Source organism: Bos indicus, chromosome 3, assembly GCF_029378745.1.
Source record: "Bos indicus isolate NIAB-ARS_2022 breed Sahiwal x Tharparkar chromosome 3, NIAB-ARS_B.indTharparkar_mat_pri_1.0, whole genome shotgun sequence".
Classification (NCBI taxonomy): Eukaryota; Metazoa; Chordata; class Mammalia; order Artiodactyla; family Bovidae; genus Bos; species Bos indicus.
The window spans coordinates 9,128,025-9,140,595 of NC_091762.1; the positions used below are offsets into that span (position 1 = coordinate 9,128,025).

General features: G+C 38.7%; 1 protein-coding gene across 9 annotated transcripts in view; it reads left to right on the plus strand.

Annotated features, from left to right (window-relative positions):
• Positions 1-12,299: 12,299 nt before the first annotated feature.
• Positions 12,300-12,571, plus strand: part of CD84 (CD84 molecule) — a 99,337-nt gene continuing 99,065 nt past the window's right edge. For 3 of the 9 annotated variants that reach the window (XR_011565109.1, XM_019987891.2, XM_019987881.2), the window contains exon 1: positions 12,343-12,424. The gene's annotated coding sequence lies outside the window, so the exon portion shown is untranslated. Of the gene's footprint in view, positions 12,425-12,571 lie in introns of all 9 variants that reach the window. The other 6 variants (XM_070783480.1, XM_070783478.1, XM_070783494.1 and 3 more) reach the window with 6 other exon arrangements.

The following is a 12,571-nucleotide window of genomic DNA, read 5'->3' on the forward strand; positions in this document are numbered from 1 at the left end:
TAGCACATCCCCTGTCCCTGGTCATGACAATCAAAGATGCTTCCTGACATTACCAGATATTTTTGCAGGGCAAAATCTTCCTACTGACTGAGAACCCCCAAATTGAGAACCCCCAAACTGATCTAGAAACATACTGGCCACCTAGTCATCTTTGCATAGACTAAATATACATGAATATACCAAGAAGTGGATCTATCAAAAATCGTATTTTCTATATACATTAAAGATTAACTACAAGGGGAAAAGAGCAGTAGGAAAGGCAAAGAAGGCTGTGTGGCTCAGGAAACTCAGACAGGGGTTCTGTATCAACCTAGAGGGGTGCGATGGGGCGGGAGACAGGAGGGAGGTTCATAAGGGAGGGGATATATGTATACCTATGGCTGATTCATGTTGAGGTTTGACAGAAAACAGCAAAACTCTATAAAGCAATTATCCTTCAATAAGAAAATAAAATTTTAAAAAATCATATTTTGAGAGTGGCCACCTAGTCACTTAAGAATGGCCCGCATCTACCAATATTATGAAGGTTATCTATATTCGAGCTCTTTGCCCAAACCCTACCTCAAATCTGAACGATGTCTGGGTGAAGATCTATAGAAACAGCAACTTAGAGGCTATGATTGTAGCCAGACAGGAGTCTGTGAAGAGTTCCACATAGCAACCACTAGAGGGCGATATAGCAATTCAGTCCACCCTACACCAGCATCCTCAGCACCACTTTGCCAGTATTTGAAGGACGTGATCATGGACTGGCTGAAATTGGGGCTAAATTCTCACCAGTTCACAGCATTTACATGCTGGAGGGAGAGTTGATCCCTTCCCTTAGAGCTAATGAGGTCCAATGTGGGTTTGTAACAGACTTTAATCAAAGTTGACTGCAAAACTTTATTTCACAGAACTCCTAATTCTACTCAGTGGCATACTCATTCAACAAATAGTTTTTGGGCTTCCCTGGTGGCTCAGTGGCAAAGAATCTACCTGCCTGCCAATTCTGGAGACATGGTTCCATCCCTGGTCTGGGAAGATCCCACAACTTCTGAGCCTGTGTTCTAGAGCCTGGGAGCCACAACCACTAAGCCAAGTGCTGCGACTGCTGAAGCCTGCATGCTCTGGAGCCTGTGCTCTGCAACAGGAGAAGCCACCACAGTGAGAAACCCATGTACTACAACTAGAGAGTTGAGCCTGCTCACCGCAGCTAGACAGAAAGCCTGTGCAGCAACAAAGACCCAGCACAGCCAAAAATAAGTTAATAAAAACACACACAAAAAAAATAGCTATTAAGTTTCTACTAAGTGTTAGGGATTGTCATCCAGTGGGTGTGTGCTCAGTCACTCCGACTCTTTGCAACGCTATGGACTGCTGCCCACCAAGTTCCTCTGACCACAAGATTTTCCAGGCAAGAATACTAGAGGGAATTGTCATTTCCTTCTCCAGAGGATCTTCCTGACCCAGGGGTTGAACCCGCATCTCCTGCATTGCAGGTGGATTCTTTACCTCTGAGCCACTGGGGAAGCCTCTGTGGTACATATATACAGTGGAATATTACTCAGCCATAAAAAAAGAATGAAATAATGCCATTTGTCACAATGTGGACCTAGAGGTTTTCATACTAAGTCAGACAGAGAAAGACAAATGTCATATGATATCACTCATAAGTGGAATTGAATATTTTAAAAAGATGCAAATGAATTTATTTACAAAATAGAAATAGACTTACAAATATTGAAAAAAAACTTAATGATTACCAAAAGGGAAACATTGTAAGAAGGAGGGATAAATTGGAAGCTTGGTATGACTACTACCTTATAAGACTGATAATCAACAAGGACCTACAGTATAGCACAGGGAACTCTACTCAATATTCTGTGATAACCTATATGAGAAAAGAATCTAAAAAAGAATAAATATGTGTATATCTGAATCACTTCGCTGTACACCTGAAACCAACAATGCAAACCAACTATACTCCAATAAAATTAAAATAAGTGAATAAAATACTGCCATAGGTAGACAACCACCTGATCTACTGGGACCACTTGAAAGTTAAAGGAAGTGCTATTAATAATTATACTGTGGCAATGGCTAGGCAAATTAGAATCTGTAGTCACCCTAATGACAGAGAGGGTAAGGAATGTACAGTGAGTATAGAGGAGATGCCCAAATCTCAGACTTCAGGAGTGAGGAGAGTAAGCTTATTTTAGTTTAAAAGTTTTAAGTAACAATGAAAATAAAGGTCTCCTTGTCCTAAAAGTCTATTATCTAAGTCTCTGTCTCTTCGATTACCTGTTACATGACACAAGCCTTTGACATGCCCTTCCCATTGTTCTGACTGGTCTCCTGAACGCAGTCTGATTTGTCAATGCTCTCAAAATTTGCTGCTCAAAATTGAACTCTGTTTCAGATGTAAATATACCAGTGTAGACTAAGAATTGTTATCTTCCGTGATAGGAGCAATATACAATCATTTTGGCTTTTAAGTTAGACACAAGTCTACAGAAATGGATGAATATGATCAAGCATATTCCTCAGTTCATGGTGGATAATCATCAGTGGTCCAGGTACTGCATCTCTTATATCTTGTTTTAATTTTTTTCTTATTTTCCCCCTTCATACCATGACCCTGTTCTCTTTCCCGCCTTCATGCCCCTGAATAGAATCTATCTAATATGGGCCCTCTTAGACCATTTTCTATATATTTATGTGTGTGTTTGCAATCGTATGTGGATATCTAGAATTGTTTTTGAGTTACATAAATACAGACATCTCATTCTGTTTCTCAGCTCCATTTTCATTTTCTCGCTCAATGTTGTGATTTTTAGATCCTTCTAGGTTGAAACAGGAAGATTTGGTTCTATCTTTTTGAATAATGTCTAGTGTTACATCCTTCAGACATGCTACATTTCATCTGTCTAATTCCCTTTTGATAGACATTGAAGTTTTTCTAACTCTCTGTTATTATAAATAATGCCATGATAAACAACCTTATTCCCATTCTTTTATATCTCTTTTGCCACCCATGTAAGTGATTCTCTGGGTAGTACAAGGAGTGCAATTTCTGGGTAATAAATTATGTAAGTATTTACCTCTCTGCTGCTGCTGCTGCTGCTGCTAAGTCGCTTCGGTCGTGTCCAACTCTGTGCGACGCCAAAGATGACAGCCCACCAGGCTCCCCCATCCCTGGGATTCTCCAGGCAAGAATACTGGAGTGGGTTTCCATTGCCTTCTCCAATGCATGAAAGTTAAAAGTCAAAGTGAAGTCGCTCAGTCATGTCCGACTCTTAGTGACCCCATGGACTGCAGCCTACCAGGCTCCTCCATCCATGGGATTTTCCAGGCAAGAGTATTCACCTCTCTAGATATATGCAATTGTTCTCAGTTCAGTTCAGTTCAGTTCAGTCGTTCAGTCATATCCAACTCTTTGCAACCCCAAGAATTGCAGCACGCCAGGCCTCCCTGTCCATCACCAACTCCCAGAGTTCACACAAACTCATGTGCATAGAGTCAGTGATGCCATACAGCCATCTCATCCTCTGTCGTCCTCTTCTCCTCCTGCCCTCAATCCCTCCCAGCATAAGGGTCTTTTTCCAATGAGTCAACTCTTTGCATAAAGTGGCCAAAGTACTGGAGTTTCAGCTTTAGCATCAGTCCTTCCAAAGAACACCCAGGACTGATCTCTTTTAGAATGGACTGGTTGGATCTCCTTGCAGTCCAAGGGACTCTCAAGAGTCTTCCAACACCACAGTTCAAAAGCATTAATTCTTCGGTGCCCAGTTTTCTTCACAGTCCAACTCTCACATCCATACATGACCACTGGACAAACATAGCCTTGACTAGACGAACCTTTGTTGGCAAAGTAATGTCTCTGCTTTTGAATATGCTATCTAGGTTGGTCACAACTTTCCTTCCAAGGAGTAAGCGTCTTTTAATTTCATGGCAGCAATCACCATCTGCAGTGATTTTGGAGCCCCCCAAAATAAAATCTGACACTGTTTCCACTGTTTCCCCATCTATTTCCCATGAAGTGATGGGACCACATGCCATGATCTTCATTTTCTGAATGTTGAGCTTTAAGCCAACTTTTCCACTCTCCTCTCACTTTCATCAAGAGGCTTTTTAGTTCCTCTTCACTTTATGCCATAAGGGTGGTGTCATCTACATATCTGAGGTTATTGATATTTCTCTGGGCAATCTAGATTTCAGCTTGTGCTTCTTCCAGCCCAGCGTTTCTCATGATATACACTGCATATAAGTTAAATAAGCAGGGTGACAATATACAGCCTTGATGGACTCCTTTTCCTATTTGGAACCAGTCTGTTGTTCCATGTCCAGTTCGAACTGTTGCTTCCTGACCTGCATACAGGTTTCTCAAGAGGCAGGTCAGGTGGTCTGGTATTCCCATCTCTTTCAGAATTTTCCACAGTTTATTGTGATCCACACAGTCAAAGCCTTTGGCATAGTCAATAAAGCAGAAATAGGTGTTTTTCTGGAACTCTCTTGCTTTTTCCATGATCCAGCGGATGTTGGCAATTTGATCTCTGGTTCCTCTGCCTTTTCTAAAACCAGCTTGAACATCTGGAAGTTCATGGTTCATGTATTGCTGAAGCCTGGCTTGACGAATTTTGAGCATTACGTTACTACCATGTGAGACGAGTGCAATTGTGTGGCAGTTTGAACATTCTTTGGCGTTGCGGTTCTTTGGAATGAAAACTGCCCTTTTCCAGTCCTGTGGCCACTGCTGAGTTTTCCAAATTTTCTGGCATATTGAGTGCAGCACTTTCACAGCATCATCTTCCAGGATTTGAAATAGCTCAACTAGAATTCCATCACCTCCACTAGCTTTGTTTGTAGTGATGTTTTCCAAGGCCCACTTGACTTCACATTCCAGGATGTCTGCCTCTAGGTGAGTGATCACACCATCATGATTATCTGGGCCATGAAGATCTTTTTTGTACAGTTCTTCTGTGTATTCTTGCCACCTCTTCTTAATATCTTCTGCTTCTGTTAGGTCCCTACCATTTCTGTTCTTTATCGAGCCCATCTTTGCATGAAATGTTCCCTTGGTATCTCTAATTTTCTTGAAGAGATCTCTAGTCTTTCCCCTTCTGTTGTTTTCCTCTATTTCTTTGCATTGATTGCTGAGGAAGGCTTTCTTATCTCTTCTTGCTATTCTTTGGAACTCTGCATTCAGATGCTTATATCTTTCCTTTTCTCCTTTGCTTTTCACTTCTCTTCCTTTCACAGCTATTTGTAAGGCCTCCTCAGACAGCCATTTTTCTTTTTTGCATTTATTTTCCATGGGGATGGTCTTGATCCCTGTCTTCTGTACAATGTCACGAACCTCCATCCATAGTTCATCAGGTACTCTATCTATCAGATCTAGTCCCTTAAATCTATTTCTCACTTCTACGTTATAATCATAAGGAATTTGATTTAGGTCATAGCTGAATGGTCTACTGGTTTTCCCTACTTTCTTCCATTTAAGTCTGAATTTGACAATAAGGAGTTCATGATCTGAGCCACAGTCAGCTCCTGGTCTTGTTTCTGCTGACTGTATAGAGCTTCTCCATTTTTGGCTGCAAAGAATATAATCAATCTGATTTTGGTGTTGACCATCTGGTGATGTCCATGTGTAGAGTCTTCTCTTGTGTTGTTGGAAGAGGGTGTTTGCTAAACCCCTCTTTGCAAAACTCTGTTAGCCTTTGCCCTCCTTAATTCCATACTCCAAGGCCAAATTTTCCTGTTACCCCAGGTGTTTCTTGACTTCCTACTTTCGCATTCCAGTCCCCTATAATGAAATGGACATCTTTTTGGGTGTTAGTTCTAGAAGGTCTTGTAGGTATTCATAGAACTGTTCAACTTCAGCTTCTTCAGCATTACTGGTTGGGGCATAGACTTGGATTACTGTAATACTGAATGGTTTGCCTTGGAAATGAACAGAGATCATTCTGTTGTTTTTGAGATTGCATCCAAGTACTGCATTTCAGACTCTTTTGTTGACCATGATGGCTACTCCATCTCTTCTAAGGGATTTTTGCCCACAGTAGTAGATATAATGGTCATCTGAGTTAAATTCACCCATTCCAGTCCATTTTAGTTCGCTGATTCCTAGAATGTCGATGTTCACTCTTGCCATCTCCTGTTTGACCACTTCCAACTTGCCTTGATTCATGGACCTGACATTCCAGGTTCCTATGCAATATTGCTCTTTACAGCATTGGACCTTGCTTCTATCACCAGTCACATGCACAGCTGGGTATTGTTTTTGCTTTGGCTTCATCCCTTCATTCTTTCTGGAGTTATTTCTCCACTGATCTCTAGTAGCATATTGGGCACCTACTGACCTGGAGAGTTCCTCTTTAAGTATCCTATCATTTGCCTTTTCATACTGAGGGTATACAAAGTTTCTCCTTCCCCACTTCCTCAACAGTACTTGATAGTATCTGGATTTTGTTTTGTTTTTGGCCAGTCAAGTATGGGATCTAACATAGTTGTTTTAAGGTTCACTCCTCTGATTCCTATTAAAGGATTCTGCTTCTCTCCATATGTTTGCTTGCTTTTCTAGTTTTCACTTTAATGAATTTCATATGCATATTATTGACTCATTTTCCCATGAGATATTCTGTTCTTGATAATATTCAGGTTATTCCTATTTATTCAGGATATTCAGTCTCAGCTGGTTACATACATGCACCTGTCTTTTAACACTGTGAATAGTGTCTTTCACAAAGTGTAAAACAATTTTGATGTATTTATACATTTTCACTTTTTGATTATAGTTGATTTACAATGTGGTGTTAGTGTCAGATATATAACAAAGTGAAGCCGTTAAACATACACATATATCCACTCTTTTTTAGATTCTCTCCCCATATAGGCCATTACATTTTTTTTCTTTTCTAAAAAAATTTGTTATTTTAGTTGGAGGCTAATTACTTTACAATATTGTGGTGGTTTTTGCCATACACTGACATGAATCAGCTGTGGGTGTACATGTGTTCCCATCCTGAACCCCCCTTCCCACCTCCCTCCCCATCCCATCCTTCAGGCTCATCCCAGTGCACCAGCCCTGAGCACCCTGTCTCATGCATTGAACCGGGACTGGCGATCTGTTTCACATATGATAATATACATGTTTCAATGCCATTCTCTCAGATCATCCCACCCTTGCCTTCTTCCACAGAGTCCAAAAGACTATTCTATATATCTGTGTCTCTTTTGCTGTCTTGAATATAGGATTATCATTACATTCTTTCTAAATTCCATATATATGTGTTAGTATACTGTATTGGTGTTTTTCTTTCTGGCTTACTTCACTCCGTATAATAGGCTCCAGTTTCATCCATCTCATTAGAGCTGATTCAAATGTATTGTTTTTAATGGCTGAGTAATATTCCATTGTGTGTATGTACCACAGCTTTCTTATCCATTCATCTGCTGATGGACATCTAGGTTGTTTCCATGTCCTGGCTATTATAAACAGTGCTGTGATGAACATTGGGGTACATGTGTCTCTTTCCCTTCTGGTTTCCTCAGTGTGTATGCCCAGCAATGGGATTGCTGGGTCATATGGCAGTTCTATTTCCAGTTTTTTAAGGAATCTCCACACTGTTCTCCATATTGGCTGTACTAGTTTGCATCCCCATCAACAGTGTAAGAGGGTTCCCTTTTCTCCATACCCTTTGCAGCCTTTATTCTTTGTAGATTTTTGGATAGCAGCCATTCTGATAGGCATGAAATGGTACCTCATTGTGGTTTTGAATTGAATTTCTCTGATAATGAGTGATGTTGAGCATCTTTTCATGTGTTTGATAACCATCTGTATGTCTTCTTTGGAGAACTGTCTGTTTAGTTCTTTGGCCCATTTTTTGATTGGATCATTTATTTTTCTGGAATTGAGCTACAGGAGTTGCTTGTATATTCTTGAGATTAATTCTCTGTCAGTTGCTTCGTTTGCTATTATTTTCTCCCATTCTGAAGGCTGTCTTTTCACCTTGCTTATAGTTTCCTTTGTTGTGCAAAAGCTTTTAATTTTAATTAGGTCCCATTTGTTTATTTTTGCTTTTATTCCCAATATTCTGGGAGGTGGGTCATAGAGGATCCTGCTGTGATTTATGTCAGAGAGTGTTTTGCCTATGTTTTCCTCTAGGAATTTTATAGTTTCTGGTCTTATATTTAGATCTTTAATCCATTTTGAGTTTATTTTTGTGTATGGTGTTAGAAAGTGTTCTGGTTTCATTCTTTTACAAGTGGTTGACTGGTTTTCCCAGCACCACTTGTTAAAGAGATTGTCTTTTCTCCATTGTATATTCTTGCCTTCTTTGTCAAAGATAAGGTGTCCATAGGTGCATGGATTTATCTCTGGGCTTTCTGTTTTGTTCCACTGATCTATATTTCTGTCTTTGTGCTGGTACCATACTGTCTTGATAACTGTGGCTTTGTAGTACAGCCTGAAGTCACACAGGTTGATTCCTCCAGTTCCATTCTTCTTTCTCAAGATAGCTTTGGCTATTCAAGGTTTTTTGTATTTCCATACAAATTGTGAAATTATTTGTTTTAGTTCTCTGAAAAATACTGTTGGTAGCTTGATAGGGATTGCATTGAATCTATAGATTGTTTTGGGTAGTATACTCATTTTCACTATATTGATTCTTCCAACCCATGAACAAGGTATATTTCTCCATCTATTAGTGTCATCTTTGATTTCTTTCACCATTGTTTTATAGTTTTCTATATATAGGTCTTTTGTTTCTTTAGGTAGATATATTCCTAAGTATTTTATTCTTTTCATTGTAATAGTGAATGGAATTGTTTTCTTAATTTCTCTTTATGTTTCCTCACTGTTAGTGTATAGGAATGCAGGGGATTTCTGTGTGTTAATTTTATATCCTGCAACTTTACTATATTCATTGATTAGCTCTAGTAATTTTCTGGTGGAGTCTTTAGGGTTTTCTATGTAGAGGATCATGTCATCTGCAAACAGTGAGAGTTTTACTTCTTCTTTTCCAATCTGGATTTCTTTCATTTCCTTTTCTGCTCTGATTGCTGTGGCCAAAACTTCCAAAACTATGTTGAATAGTAGTGGTGAGAATTGGCACCCTTATCTTGTTCCTGACTTTAGGGAAAATGCTTTCCATTTTTCACCATTGAGGATAATGTTTGTTGTGTGTTTGTCATATATAGCTTTTATTATGTTGAAGTATGTTCCTTCTATTCCTGCTTTCTGGAGGGTTTTTAAAAATCATAAATGGATGTTGAATTTTGTCAAAGGCTTTCTCTGAATCTATTGAGATAATAAAATGGTTTTTTATCTTTCAATTTTTAGTGTGGTGTATTATGTTGATTGATTTGCAGCTATTGAAGAATGCTTGCATCCCTGGGATAAAGCCCACTTGGTCATGATGTATGATCTTTAAACATATCGTTATATTCTGTTTGCTAGAATTTTATTAAGGGTTTTTGCATCTATGTTCATCAGTGATATTGGCCTGTAGTTTTCTTTTTTTTGTGGCATCATTGTCTGGTTTTGGTATTAGGGTGATGGTGGCCTCATAGAATGAGTTTGGAAGTTTACCTTCCTCTGAAATTTTCTGGAAGAGTTTGAGTAGGATAGGTGTTAGCTCTTCTCTAAATTGTTGCTAGAATTCAGCTGTGAAGCCGTATGGTCCTGGGCTTTTGTTTGCTGGAAGATTTTTGATTACAGTTTCAATTTCCATGCTTGTGATAGATCTGTTAAGATTTTCTATTTATTCCTGGTCCAGTTTTGGAAACTTGTACTTTTCTAAGAATTTGTCCATTTCTTCCAAGTTGTCTATTTTATTGGCATATAATTGCTGATAGTAGTCTCTTATGATCTTTTGTATTTCTGTGTTATCTGTTGTGATTTGTGATTTCTCCATTTTCATTTCTAATTTTGTTGATTTGATTCTTCTCCCTTTGTTTCTTTTTTTAATTTTTTTAAAATTTTTATTAAATAAATAAATCCCTTTGTTTCTTGATGAGTCTGGCTAATGGTTTATCAATTTTCTTTATCTTCTCAAAGAACAAGCTTTTAGCGTTGTTGATTTTTGCTATGGTCTCTTTTGTTTCTTTTGGATTTATCTCTGCCCTAATTTTTAAGATTTCTTTCCTTCTACTAACCCTGGGGTTCTTCATTTCTCCCTTTTCTATTTGTTTTATGTGTAGAGTTAGGTTATTTATTTGACTTTTTTCTTGTTTCTTGAGGTAAGCCTGTATTATTATGAACCCTCCCCTTAGCACTGCTTTTACAGTGTTCCGTAAGTTTGGAGTCATTGTGTTTTCATTTTCATTCATTTCTGTGCATATTTTGATTTCTTTTTTGATTTCTTCTATGATTTGTTGGTTTTTCAGAAGCATGTTGTTTAGCCTCCATATGTTGGAATTTTTAACAGTTTTTTTTCCTGTAATTGAGATCTAATCTTACTGCATTGTGGTCAGAAAAGTTGATTGGAATAATTTCAATTTTTTTTTAATTTACCAAAGCTAGATTTATGGCCCAGGATGTGATATATCCTGGAGAAGGTTCCATGTGCACTTCAGAAAAAGGTGAAATTCTTCAGGAAAAGAAAATTGTTTTGGGGTGAAGTGTCCTATAGATACCAATTAGGCCTAGCTGGTCCATTGTGTCATTTAAAGTTTTTGTTTCCCTGTTGATTTTATGTTTAGTTGATCTATCCATAGGTGTGAGCGGGGTATTAAAGTCTCCCACTATTATTGTATTATTGTTAATTTTCCCTTTCATGCTTGTTAGCATTTGCCTTACATATTGCAGTGCTCCTATGTTGGGTGCATATATATTTATAATTGTTATATCTTCTTCTTGGATTGATCCTTTGATTATTATCTAGTGTCTTTCTTTGTCTCTTTTCACAGCCTTTGTTTTAAAGTCTATTTTATCTGATATGAGTATTGCTACTCCTGCTTTTTTTTGGTTTCCATTTGCATGAAATATCTTTTTGCAGCCCTTCACTTTCAGTCTGTATGTGTCCCCTGTTTTGAGGTGGGTCTCTTGTAGACAGCATATATTGGGGTCTTGTTTTTGTATCCATTCAGCTAGTCTTTGTCTTTTGGTTGGGGCATTCAACCCATTTACATTTAAGGTAATTATTGATAAGTATGGTCCTGTTGCCACCTACTTTGTTGTTTTGAGTTCAAGTTAATACACCCTTTCTGTGTTTCCTGTCTAGAGAAGATCCTTTAGCATTTGTTGAAGAGCTGGTTTGGTGGTGCTGAGGTCTCTAAGCTTTTGCTTGTCTGTGAAGCTTTTGAATTTTCCTTCATATCTGAATGAGATCCTTGCTAGGTACAGTAATCTGGGTTGTAGGTTTTTCTCTTTCATAACTTTAAATATGTCCTGCCATTCCCTTCTGGCCTGAAGCGTTTCTATTGAAAGATCAGCTGTCATCCTTATGGGAATCCCTTTGTGTGTTATTTGTTGTTTTTTCCTTGATGCTTTTAATATTTGTTCTTTGTGTTTGATCTTTGTTAATTTGATTAATATGTGTCTTCGGGTGTTTCACCTTGGGTTTCTCCTGTTTTGGACTCTCTGGGTTTCTTGCACTTGTGTGACTATTTCCTTCCCCATTTTAGGAAAGTTTTCAACTATTATCTCCTCGAGTATTTTCTCATGGTCTTTCTTTTTGTCTTCTTCTTCTGGGACTCCTGTGATTCAAATGTTGGGGCGTTTAACATTGTCCCAGAGGTCCCTGAGGTTGTCCTCATTTCTTTCAATTCTTTTTTCTTTTTTCCTCTCTGCTTCATTTATTTCCACCATTCTATCTTCTACCTCACTTATCCTATCTTCTGCCTCCATTATTCTACTGTTGGTTCCCTCCAGAGTGTTTTTTTTAATCTCATTTATTGCATTATTCATTATTGATTGACTCTTTTTTATTTCTTGTAGGTTCTTGTTAAACATTTCTTGCATCTTCTCAATCCTTTTCTCCAGGCTATTTATCTGTAACTCCATTTTGTTTTCAAGGTTTGGGATCATTTTTATTATCATTATTTTGAATTCTTTTTCAGGTAGACTCCCTATCTCCTCCTCTTTTGTTTGGTTTGGTGGGCATTTATCATGTTCCTTTACCTGCTGAGTATTTCTCTGCCTTTTCATCTTATTTAGATTGCTGTGTTTGGCGTGGCCTTTCTGTATTATGGTAGTTTGTGGTTCCTCTTTATTGTGGAGGCTCCTCCCTGTGGGTGGGGTTGGACGAGTGGCTTGTCAAGGTTTCCTGGTTAGCGGAGCTTGCATCGGTGTTCTGCTGGGTGGAGCTGGATTTCTTCTCTCTGGAGTGAAATAAAGTGTCCAGTAGTGAGTTTTGAGATGTTTATAGGTTTGGTGTGACTTTGGGCAGCCTGTATATTGAAGCTCAGGGCTATGTTCCTGCATTGCTGGAGGATTTACATGGTATGTCTTGCTCTGGAACTTATTGGCTCTTGGGTGGTGCTTGGTTTCAGTGTAGGTATGGAGGCTTTTGGATGAGCTCTTGTTGATTAATGGTCCCTGGAGTCAGGAGTTCTCTGGTGTTCTCAGGTTTGGGGCTTAAGCCTCCTG